This window comes from Colossoma macropomum, unplaced genomic scaffold, assembly GCF_904425465.1.
Source record: "Colossoma macropomum unplaced genomic scaffold, Colossoma_macropomum, whole genome shotgun sequence".
Classification (NCBI taxonomy): domain Eukaryota; kingdom Metazoa; phylum Chordata; class Actinopteri; order Characiformes; family Serrasalmidae; genus Colossoma; species Colossoma macropomum.
Genome location: NW_023494791.1, coordinates 27,040,517 through 27,053,558, shown reverse-complemented (window position 1 = coordinate 27,053,558; position 13,042 = coordinate 27,040,517).

Sequence of the window (13,042 nt, the reverse complement as noted above, 5' to 3'; positions counted from 1 at the left end):
CTCAGTTGTGCTTGTAATTCACCAGTGTCATTTCTAGATTAATGAGGATTACAGTCAGGAGGATACAGCTCATACAAATTCTGAGAGGAAACAGCCTCATCAGATTCAATCTGACCATGCACTGGGGGGCTGTCAGTTTCTGTCAATACAATTTCATTCTTAAAATTCGAGACATCACTGTCTGGATGACTCCTACTTTTGTGTGTATCGAACGAAGAATACACATTAGTACGATAGCGACAATTTTGGAATGGACAATCCACCATCTCGTGTTGTTTTAAATGTGTCCTTAAATGACTGAGTAGAGTTTTATCATCGAATGGCTGCTTGAATCCACACAAAGGACAGATGAATGATACACGTCTCATCTGATTTCCAGCATGCACAACTGTCTGAATATCTACCTGTGTCAAGTGAATTTTCAAAGCATTTATGGACTGAAATGTGCAGACACAGTCATCATAGAGACATGGCAATGGACTGACAGAGGAAACACTGCCATGATGCAAATGATAGTGTTCAAGCACCTGTGCCCTTTTATCAAAGAGAGCAGCACAAAGTTTGCACTTACAAACCATTGATTTTTTTTGTGCCAATACACATTCACATTTTAGTAAAATAAATGCCTATTACATTAAATGTCGATCAACATACCAGACTTAAAACTCCATATATCAGTAAGCTGCATCAGTTTTAGCCTGAAGAGACAAAGATGGAAAAGTTAGTTTGGCTGCAATATTGGCAAAAACAACAGGAAAAATATCAGTTAAGCATTTGACACAAATCAGTTATCTAATTTAACAGGCATTATGTGAAATATACTGTGCTCTCCCTGACCTCATAATACAAAGCAACAAAAAACAAATGCATTTGGTTGGAGGAATCTTTAAAATTGTATTTCTTTAATTTGTTACATCTTAAAAAATGGGGAGCAACAAAGAAATGCCTCAGCTGAATAACACAAGCACTGCTTGTGGGACTTAGCCAAACTCTTTAAAACAGATTCATTATTTAACCTCTTCGCAGAATAATATTAATAACGACAAAATCAGTTAAAATATAAACACAAGCCAACTGTTACATTCTCAGGTTTTGAACAAAATAACGTGAGAAAAGTTGCTTGCTTTAATCTTTGTTTCTCCATTAACGTTTAACGTTAGATTGTGGTAAGTTACCAAGCAGTAACTTAAATACCTAATTAAATACCAATACCTAAATATTAAATGAAATGTTATTTATACACCGGCTTCAACTTAAACACTCAACTTCAACTTCTACCAATTTGCACATTCAGTGACACAGTTTAAAATTAACTCGTCATATTCACTTTTCAAATGCATAAATATAACTGCTAAATCACTGAATACAATACAGATGCAAAAAATAACGCTACACAACAGTAAGATATGGTGCTAAATGAACAGATAGCTCACCAAAGTAGCGCCCAAAGAGAAAACCAGTATCGAGGGCGGTCAGCAGCAGGAGAAAGTTTGCAGATTCAGAAAATTGCTGCATTCCACATCGCGTTTCAACTCAGACTTCACAAGCACTCCCACGGCGAATTTCCGAAAAGAAAATATCTCACGTTATATCATAACTTGAAAATTGTTCACAATTTTCTCCACATAATTCAGCCTGAGGCGTGCAGAGTAAACATGGCGGACGTGCTCACATGGAGGAGCACGTACGGACGTGCGTGACGTCAGGCGGTATTCCTGTACAATTATTTGAGTGCAATGACAAAAATAAATTAAAGTGGTTTAGGACTGTAAACTTAGAATGTCAAATTAGTACAAATTACGCAGAAAAATAGAGGCGAATTAACTTTTTTATTTTTTTGAGTTATTACAACCAAATTGATTTATCAAACTTTTACTGTTCGGTTTTACAGTGCACGTACTTTACATATTAGTAAAAAGCAAGCCGTTTTCCATTGTTATAGTAGAGTTTTCATTACTCAATTAACCACCAGCCGACTTGAGCTGTACAGAAAATAAGGGCAATTTACTGTTGCCTACCTGCTTTTAAAGGCCCCATGATAGAGCTGAACAGTGACTGCCCACTTTTTAGCAGCTCTGGTTATGAAAGTAAAAATCTCATTAATTTCCTCCACAGACATTTTTTAAAATCCTTAAATAAAGAGTTTTAAGCACTCAAGCAAACCAGTGAGCTGCGAGACAAATCATGACCTTACAAACATTAAATTGGTGCAAAAAAAGATTAGAAAAATGAACAAAAAGGTAAAGGTGCAAGACTGTGTACTTACAAAGCACTGTGAATGGTTTCAACCAATCAAGTTCACTCCTTTTTTCACCTACTTTTGCAATTTTCTTTATATTTTCTCTTCAGTGTTTTTGTAGATATTACGCTTTTATTTTCTAGACAGTACAGCCTTATGCACATATAATACTCATTGATTTGGCACCAAAGGACAAATATAATAACTGAAAGGGAGCCTGAAGGCTGGAGAAAGTTTGATGCTGCGTTAATGTGTGGAATAAAGGGGATTTTTGTTGATCTGTGTGGAGTTCATGATGTTTGTCCCTCCACAGCCCTGTACTCGCTGTCTTTCTAACTCTGACAGAACCAATCACCTGCCCCCCTCACACAAACTGCGTTCCACTACACGGCCGGACTCTTTTGAGCTCTCTTCTCCTCTGTATCCCTAAAAAACTCATCATATCCGACAGTGAAACCGCGCTGCTGCTGATCGCTGACAGACGCCGCTGTGCTTCGTGCTTTTCTGGCGCTAAACCACACTGTTTAAATCGCCATGGTAACAGCGAAAAATCTGATTCCCTATGGTGATTATGAATGGGATTTTTGTTTCCAGAACCAGACTGTTCTCAGCTCTATAACTTAATGTTTCAACAGTAACAGTGAATAAAACATTATGGGTATATATTGTTTAATATTACTTGTTATCTTTTCCTGAACCCGTTTCCCGGGCGAAAACGAGGATAAGAGGATCTTTCTCTCCTGCGCTGGTGCTAGCTTCTTTAGGGTAATGCCCAGTCACTTTCACCTGCTCTTTTACCGCATCAAGTCACGCTGAAGCAAGTATAAGTTCTAAAGCACGTCGGCATTTATTTTCGGTTCATGCACTCAAGCAAAGCTTAAGGTAAAGTAAAATAAACAGAGGGAAGAGGGAAGAACTATGTGGTATGTAAAGTTAGCATTACAGAACGTAGCAGAGAGAATCAACAGTCAGCAAGTCCCCTCTAGTTCTGTCGTTATTTTTCCAACATGGCGATGATTATCTTTTACGCATAGTCCTATTGCCCTGTAGATAAATAACACACACACACACACACACACACACACACACACACACACACACACAAACACACAATACATGGCTCACCTTACCCCACTGCGTTTTCAGGCTAGTTCATCATCTGTGAACACAGAAAGTATTCAAATGTCTAGCAGTTCATTTTCAACATTTTACAAACCAATAGATTAAGTAGTTTTTTTATCACCCAAGACAATTGAAGTGACCTGCCCTGTGATGCGATGGAGTTATTAGTCTTTTCATTTTCTAGCCGACTTAGCTGGGAACAGCTAACAGCTAATTAGCTATAAAATTTGTGTTACAGGAATTAATCTGTCAATAAGAAAATATTAATGAACATTAACAAATATTTAATAGAAAGAAGACTGAAGTAGCTAGCTAATGAACTGTATCGTATTGTAAGGAATAACTTCATGTTGCTTTTAGCTATCTTAAGTAGCTAGGTACCTAGCTAGCTAACATTAACTTCACTGTAAAATGCCTGGGAATACAAAATGGATTTCTGCATTTTTGTGCCTTTATGGTAACGTTAGCTAGCGAATCTCGATGTGATAACCCTTATAAATAAATTAGAAACCTTTAAAACTAAGTATTTACAGAATACAGTGCTGCAGTGTGTGTAGATAATGCCAACTAGCGCTAGCTAACACAGCTAAGTTATATGCTATTCAAATGACTTACTAAGTTAACCTTTTAATACAAAGCTTTTAATTAATTTTTGCTAGTATTAGATCCCTATTAGAAACTGTTTACAGTAATCTAAAGTCATTTTACCTCATGACATAATTCCAATGAGAATTCCAATGAAGGTGGGGTCGCGCCAATGACGCATCATCAGTGCTATTTTTTGTATAAGCAGTGATTAAATAACCTTTTCCAAACAAATCCTTATTAGTTTACGACATTTTATTAGAATAAAATACAACATTGCAGTATTTGTTTCTTAATAATTCGGTGAGGATAATATCACTGCGATTGCAGACAGGCTGTATCTCAAATGACTCCTTACTCCCTGTATAGTGCACTATATCACTTAAGCAATTTTGACGTCTTCAAGTAAATAGTGCACTATATGTCAAGTAGGGAACTGTGTGCACCTGCCTGAAACCCAACTGGCTCTTTGCAAGACATATTATGCACTGTTTGGTTTGAGTAGCCGTTATTTCAAGACCTACATAGTGCACTATGTACTTCATGATTGTACAGGTATGGTCACACAAGCGAAAATAGCCATATCTTTTCCGAAGAATTTTTTTTTACTGTCTGTTCCCACACATATAAACGATATTATATGGTGGAAATAGATGTTTATAATCAGTATAATGAGTTCACGTTAAGAGAACACGGCATAGCGTTTCCGGCCTTTCTAAAGCTTCTGAGCGCTTGTGGAGCGCTGGAAACGCCTTTTCAGAGTGAAGAAGCGCCTACATCCACGATATAGGCGCTTGTTTACTCTGAAAAGGCGTTTCCAGCACTCCACAAGCGCTCAGAAACTTTAAAAAGGCTGGAAACGCTATGCCATGTTCTCTTAACCTGAACTCATTATAATGACTATAAACAGCCATTTCTGCCATTAAATATCCTTTATATGTGTTAGAACAGACAGTAAATCACATTTTCTTAAGGACAAATATGACTATTTTCACTTTTGTGACCACACCTACACAATCATGAAGTCGTGGATTAAGGCGCTTCTTCACTCTGAAAAGGCGTTTCTAGCACTCCACAAGCGCTTACACGCTCTAGAAAGGCTGCAAACGCTATGCCGGGTTCTCTTAACGTGAACTCCTTATAATAATTATAAACAGCCATTTCTGCCATAAAATGTCGTTTGTTCATGTGGGATCAGACAGCAAAACACATTTTCTTGAGAACAAATATGTCTAGTTTAACTTTTATCACCACGCCTGTACAATCATGAAGTCGTGGTTATAGACGCTTCTTCACTCTGAAAAGGCGTTTCCAACACTTCCCAAGCGCTCAGACGCTTTAGAAAGGCTGGAAACGCTATGCCGTGTTCTCTTAACGTGAATTCATTATAATGACTATAAACAGCCTTTTCTGCCGTACATTATCCATTATATGTGGGAACAGACAGTAAATCACATATCTTTAAGGAAAATTATGACTACTTTAAATTTGGTGACTAAACCTGTATAGTCATGAAGTCGCGGGTCAAGGCGCTTCTTCACTCTGAAAAGGCGTTTCCAGCACTCCACAAGTGCTCAGACGCTTTAGAAAGGCTGGAAATGCTATGCCATGTTCTCTTAACGTGAACTCTTTATAATGACTGTAAACAGCCTTTTCTGCCATAACATATCCTTTATATGTGTTGCAACAAACAGTAAATCAAATTTTCTTCAGAAAAAATATGACTATTTTAAATTGGGTGACTACACCTGTACAATCATGAAGTGATTCTAGTCGCTTCTTCACACTGAAAAGGCATTTCCAGCACTCCACAAGCGCTCAGAAGCTTTAGAAAGGCCTGAAAACTATGCAAGATTGTCTCAACGTGAACTCATTGTAATGCTTATAAACCGACATGTTTTCCATGGAAAAGTATACGTATACCTATACGACAAGTGTGTGGGAACAGAGTAATTCACATTTTCTTGATAAAAAATATGACTATTTTCACTTGGGTGACCACACCTGTACAACCATGAAGTAGTAGTTTTCGGCGTTTGTTTATACTGAAAAGGCGTTTACTGCACTCCACAAGCGCCCAGACACTTAGCAAAAGCCAGGAGCGCTATTCAGCATTCTCTTAACGTGAAGACACCATAATGAATATAAACAGGCAGCAATGGAACAATGCGTTAATCACATTTTCTTGAGACGTAACACTAAAGTATTACTTTTGAGTAACCAAACCTTTACAATCATGAAATCGTAGTTTCAGGCGTTTGTTTACACAGAAAAGGCGTGTGATGCACTGCATAAGCGCCCAAACGCTTTAGAAAAGCCAGAAGAGCAATGCAGTATTCTCTTAAAATGAAGGCATTATAATGATCAGAATAAGAAACTTCTGCAATAGCATACCCTTTGTCTCCAAAGCAACTGACCTATAATCAAATATTAATGAGAAAGAACACTAAAGTACATCAAACCTGTACAATACGGACATATTCCTTATGTAGGCTTCTAGCTTGTCTGAAGCGTGCTTTTCCTTGTTAACAAACGCCTAAAACTAATATTTCTTGATTGTACAGATTTGTTCACCCAAGTTAATGCTTTAGTGCAGAATTGTCTGTTTCGGATCACTGTAATGAGTTCACGTTATGATTATACTGCATAGCGTTTCTAGCCTTTCTAAAGCGTTTTAGCGCTTGTGGAGTGCTGGAAACGCCTTTTCATTGTGAAGAAGCGCCTAAAACCACGACTTCATGATTGTACCGGTGTAATCACGCAAGTTAACGTAGTCATATTTTATCCGAAGAAAATGTGATTTACGGTTTGTTCCCTTACATATAAACGCTCAGCAACCGAAGAGCTTGCAAAAGGGGCTCGGGCCAATTCCCGTATGTATTCTCAAGCTTCTTTTGTTGACATAAGAAAGATTTAAATCTGGAATTCGTGTTCTCAGACTCTGGTCCATAGCCCATTAACACAGAACTAAACCTTAAGACAGGGACACTAAAATTTGATTTGAAAGACCTAATATCCAGGCCATGTTCCAGTAGTACGAGACATCCATTTGGACTCTAAAGAATAAAATTTGGATTAGGGGCTCTGAGGCCAGGTCCCAGCACAATATCCCCAAGACAAAATCCCTTAAAATAAGGCCAAGACCCAACCTCTTAGCATAGGAAGTATAATATTTGAATAAAAATTTGGACACCAAAGCCCAGGGTCTTTTAAGTGAACTTCTTAACTGAGGCCAAGGATGAAAAGAAATTGCAATGAAATCTCTGAGCCAATACCCAGTATGAGCCCTTTCATTTTGAAAGAGTTTAATGGGACTTCTAAACATAGGCCCAGAGGCCTCTATCCTAGTACAATACAATAGGGAATTAATATTTTGAAGACAAGACTTAGTAATCATCTCCCATACTTATAGGTTTAAAATAATATTTAGTTTGAGCTTTGAGCCAAAAGTCATGGGCCCACTATACAATCCCCAACCCTTAAGTACAGTGAATATAATATTGGAATGGGAGCTTCAAGTCGTAGGTTTTTTAACGAAAATCCCAACCAATTCAGATGGCTGAAAGGAAATTGTGAATGCAACTCTGAAGGATCTGCTACCAAAGACTAAGCCATTGAGACTGTCAAGAATCAAATATGGGATGGATGCTCTTAGGCCTAGGCCCAGTGTTCTCTCACGAACATAAAACACCTTAGAATATAACAAGTAAGCTAAGGCCCAGGCCCAGGCCAAGGGTACCCTGTCAAATGGCCTCGAAATAATAAAATCTGGGGCATGTTTTTGAGGCAATAGCCAAGGACCTAAAACCAAGACTTCAGGATAGAGAGTATAATAAATCCCTGATTAGTCTCCACGATTGATACGAAATTGCAATGAAATTACTAAAGCCCAAAGAAAGAACAATTACCCATAACGCAGATTGTTAGTGTCTAAAGATTAAAAATTTGAACAGGTGCCAAGGCCTAACATCATCTGAACTGACATAAAAACCTTATGATCACACCAAGAAATTTTGTTTATTTATTTGAAGCCCAGGCCCAGGGTCTTGTTCTCAAGCATCTTTCGTTTAGCTAAGAAAGATTAAAGTCTATGATTTGTGTTCTAAGGCTCTGGTACGTAGCCTTTTAACAATGAACTAAACCTTATGTTGAAAAGAAAGACCTAACACTAAGACCAAGACCCATGAATCATGAAGTCGTGGATGTAGGCGGTTCTCTACACTGAAAAGGCATTTCTAGCAGTCCACAACTGCTAAAATGCTTTAGAAAGCTTAAAATCGCTATAGAGTACTCTCTAAACCTGAACTCATTATAAAGATCAGAAACAGACATTTCTGCAATAACATACCATATCTCTCCAAAGCAACTGATCTATAATCCAATTTGTCGGAGATAGAATGCTAAAGCATTAACTAGGAAGACCAAACCTGTACAATATTGACCTCGTCCTTATGTACTCTAGCATACAATGAAAAGACGTTTATTGCACTCCTCAAGCGCTCAATTGCTTTGGAAAATCCAGGAGAGCTATTCATTGTTCTCTTAATGTGAAGACACCATAAAGCTTGAAAACAAACATTTCTGCCAAACAATACCTTTTATATATAATGGAACAGACCTTAAATCACATATTCTTAATTAAAAATATGACTACTTTAACTTCAGTAACTAGACCTGTACAAACATGAAGTCGTGTATTTAGACGGTTCTTCACACTGAAAAGGCATTTCCAGCACTCCTCAAGCGCTCAAATGCTTTAGAAAGGCTAGAAATGCTGTGCAGTATTCTATTAATGTCAATTCATTATAATGATCAAAAACAGACATTTCTCCAATAAAACACATTTTAAATACAATGGAACAGACAGTAAATTACATTGTTTAGAGAACAAATATGACCACTTCACTTGGGTGACCTGTACAATCATAAAGTCATGGTATTCGGCATTTCTTCACACTGAAAAGGCGTTTGCAGCACTCCTCAAGTGTTCAAACGCTATAGAAATGCTGGAAACGGTATGTGGTATTCTCTTAACATGAACTCATTATAATGATTATCAACAGACATTTCTGCCATAAAATATGTTTTGTATGTAATGGAACAGACCTGTAATAAAGTTTTCTTATGAAAAACGATGTCTACGTTAACTAGGGTGACTACACCTTTACAATAATGAAGTCGTGGTGTAAGGCATTTCTTCCCCAGATAGCAAAAATCAGTCAAATGCCACATACCAAGCATGAATCTCCTCAGCCCAGACTCAGTTTGAATCTAGGCCCGATTCCGCATACCAGTATTTATTAGATCGGCCCACGTCAGGCCCGAATGACTGGCCCGCGTCCAGGCCGAGTACTGCATGCTGTGACACTCGGCACAGCCTCGGTTTGAATCTAGGTCTGATTCTGGTCCAACTGTTCGGCTCACATCCGGGCAAAATACCATATGCTGTGATATTCAACAATCCCCTGGAGAACCACTGCTCTGCACGTTTGAGTGTTTTCCCTGCTCCAACTCACCCACGTCAACAAGGGAAAGTTTCGTTAATGAGATGACTAGTTGGGATCACGAGTGTAGAGAGTAGGGGAAACACAAAGGGAGCAGGGGAGGCTCCTGGACCAGGGTTGGGAAACACTACTCTACAATCTAAAATATAAAATTACATTTTAAGGAATTTGTGTACGGGGCGGCACGGTGGCGCAGTGGGTAGCGCTGTCGCCTCACAGCAAAAAGGGCCTGGGTTCGATTCCCGGCCGGGTGACCAGGGTCGTTTCTGTGTGGAGTTTGCATGTCTTCCCCGTGTCTGTGTGGGTTTCCTCCGGGTACTCCAGTTTCCTTCCACAGTCCGAAAACATGCAGTCAGCATGCTAAATTGCCCCTAGGTGTGAGTGAGTGTGTGGATGTATATGTCTGTTTGTCTGCCCTGCGATGGACTGGCGACCTGTCCAGGGTGTATCCTGCCTTCCGCCTGATGACAACAACCATGACAAGAAAATAAACTTTTCAAAACATTACATTTTATTACATTTCTTTGAGAACAGCATGTGAGCAGACAACTGCTTCTTAATTATAGTCCTTTTTATTATTAATTATGTTCCTAGCAACCCACAGACTTGAGTTTTGTCTACTCCCTCCTCACCCCACCTGATCCAGCTCATGAAGGACTTCAGGATCAGGTGTGGGGTAGAACACAGGTGAAACTGCAGTGGTTGCTAGGAGCATAATTAGACATTTAACACCTAACATTTAAGAAAAAAAAAATACTTCAGATACTCACTTTGTAGAAAATGTAGAAAATATCCCTACTTGGCATCAACTAGCAGGCCTCCCTGCACCCCTCGTAAGAGGCAGTCATTTTGCCCCTGCTTTTTCAAATTTTCTGTTCCACCTTGGATGGTGCAGCAGTTACATTCTGCTGCCTAAATGTACCCAAATGTTACTGCAGTGCCATTTAATGTGAAATGGAAACTTAAAAAAAAAGTTAACATTAGCCTTAAGTTTATCAACGACTCCCAGACTGATAAACCAGAAAACCTGGCCACACTTTCAATTAAACACTCTCTTCAGGTCATGTATAAAGATATTGTAAGCAACACCAGGGTATATATTGCTCTGCTTTACCCCATCTGCTAATGTAAGAATAACTACTCTTGGGACCATTCTTCAGATAAAGCCATTTTTGCTGAGTGTGCTGCTGGTACTGACCTGATGGGATGCCTGACAGGTGAAAGTCTATAAAAAAGAAAATACAATCAGGTCAAATGCATTTTCAAAATCATTTTGCCACAGAATGAGTGCAGTAGGCAAGAATATCTCACTGCAAATATTGAATGACTCATTGTGTTAGTTCCTTTTGTACATCTGAATTTTGTTCTCTTTCTAGCTTGGACTTCTCTTTAATAATGCAAATTCAAAAGCATTATTAGACAGTGAAAATGCATATAAGGTAAATTACATTGTAATTATCGTAGTTGACACCAATCATATGAAGCATAACTATGCAACTCTAAAAATGCATTTTAATTTAAATAAAAGCTACTCATGTCAGTACTAGTTTACCAAATGACAAGTTAAAATAGCTGAATTGAATTTGAACTGCATATATGCGTGGGAAATTTAAATGCAAACATACAAATAAATTGACATTTTGCATTTTGCATATTATATTTACATTATGTATATGGTAAGTGGAGCTGAAAAAATTGGCAATGAGTGTAGATTCAAGAAGGTGTACTTAATGAAGTGTCAGTCGATATATATATATATATATATATATATATATATATATATATATATATGTCGATATATATATATATATATACATACATATATATATGTATGTATATATATATATATATATGTGTATATATATATATATATATATATATATATATATACAATTTATCAAAATCTAAGGTTTCATAAATCAGAAGTAGTTTTAGTAAAGTACGCTTTGTTTCCTTCGCTCTCCTGTCCTGATCAGCACTGATCTGCTCCTTAGACCTATATCTTTAGCTGACATGCTTTTAATATTAACTGATTTATTTGAAGTGCTTAATAAAATCAAATATTAAATAATGTAATATTGTAGGCCTGGGAGATATCTAAAAATTCTCAATGTCTGCTGTAGTTTTAGTTTATATGCTTTTGTAAACATTAACTGTTTTAATGAAAATCTTTAATAAAACCACATATTAAATGATCTTTTGAAAATTACTTCATCTGTCGTTTTAATAGATGTTACTGCAAACACGTGCTCATAAACCTCTGGTGCAGATTTATGACAACTTGCATGCTAATCACACTCCCTACTAGAGAATCTTTAGATTGCAAGTGATTTCCAAAGCCATGCCTGTGTGCTTTACATATTAATAAAAAGCAAGTCGTTTTCCATTGCTATAGGAGAGTTTTCATTACTCAATTAACCACCAGCCGACTTGAGCTGTACAGAAAAAAAGGGCAATTTACTGTTGCCTACCTGATTTTAAAGGCCCCATGATAGAGCTGGACAGTGACTGCCCACTTTTTAGCAGCTCTGGTTATGAAAGTAAAAATCCCATTAATTTCCTCCACAGACATTTTTTGAAATCCTTAAATAAAGAGTTTTAAGCACTCAAGCAAACCAGTGAGCTGCGAGACAAATGACCTTACAAACATTAAATTGGTGCAAAAAAAGATTAGAAAAATGAACAAAAAGGTAAAGGTGCAAGACTGTGTACTTACAAAGCACTGTGAATGGTTTCAACCAATCAAGTTCACTCCTTTTTTCACCTACTTTTGCAATTTTCTTTATATTTTCTCTTCAGTGTCTTTGTAGACATTATGCTTTTATTTTGTAGACCGTACAGCCTTATGCACATATAATACTCATTGATTTGGCACCAAAGGACAAATATAATCACTGAAAGGGAGCCTGAAGGGTGGAAAAACGTGGTGCTGCATTAATGTGTCGAATAAAGGGAATTTTTGTTGATCTATTGATTTGTTCATGATGTTTGTCCCTCCACAGCCCTGCACTCGCTGTCTTTCTAACTCTGACAGAACCAATCACCTGCCCCCCTCACACAAACTACGTTCCACTACACGGCCGGACTATGATTTTTAGTCTGAGCTCTCTTGTCCTCTGTATCTCTAAAAAACTCATCATATCCGAGAGTGAAACCGCGCTGCTGCTATAATAAGGGAATAAAACGCGATTTTTCGGAAAGGAAGCTGAAACCGGACTGATTCGTAGCTTTAATTGGAGCATACCATCCTCTCACAATCTCGTAGCTCAACTGGCTTGATAAGAATCTAATTCCCTATGGTGATTATGAATGGGATTTTTGTTTCCAGAAGCAGACTGTTCTCAGCTCTATAACAATGTTTCAACAGTAAAAGTGAATAAAACATTATGTGTATATATTATTTAATATTACTTGTTATCTTTTCCTGAACCCGTTTCCTGGGCGAAAACGAGGATAAGAGGATCTTTCTCTCCTGCGCTGGTGCTAGCTTCTTTAGGGTAATGCCCAGTCACTCTTTTACCGCATCAAGTCACACTGAAACAAGTATAATTTCTAAAGCACCCTTCCAAAGTTCTATTAGCATGAGCCAGCC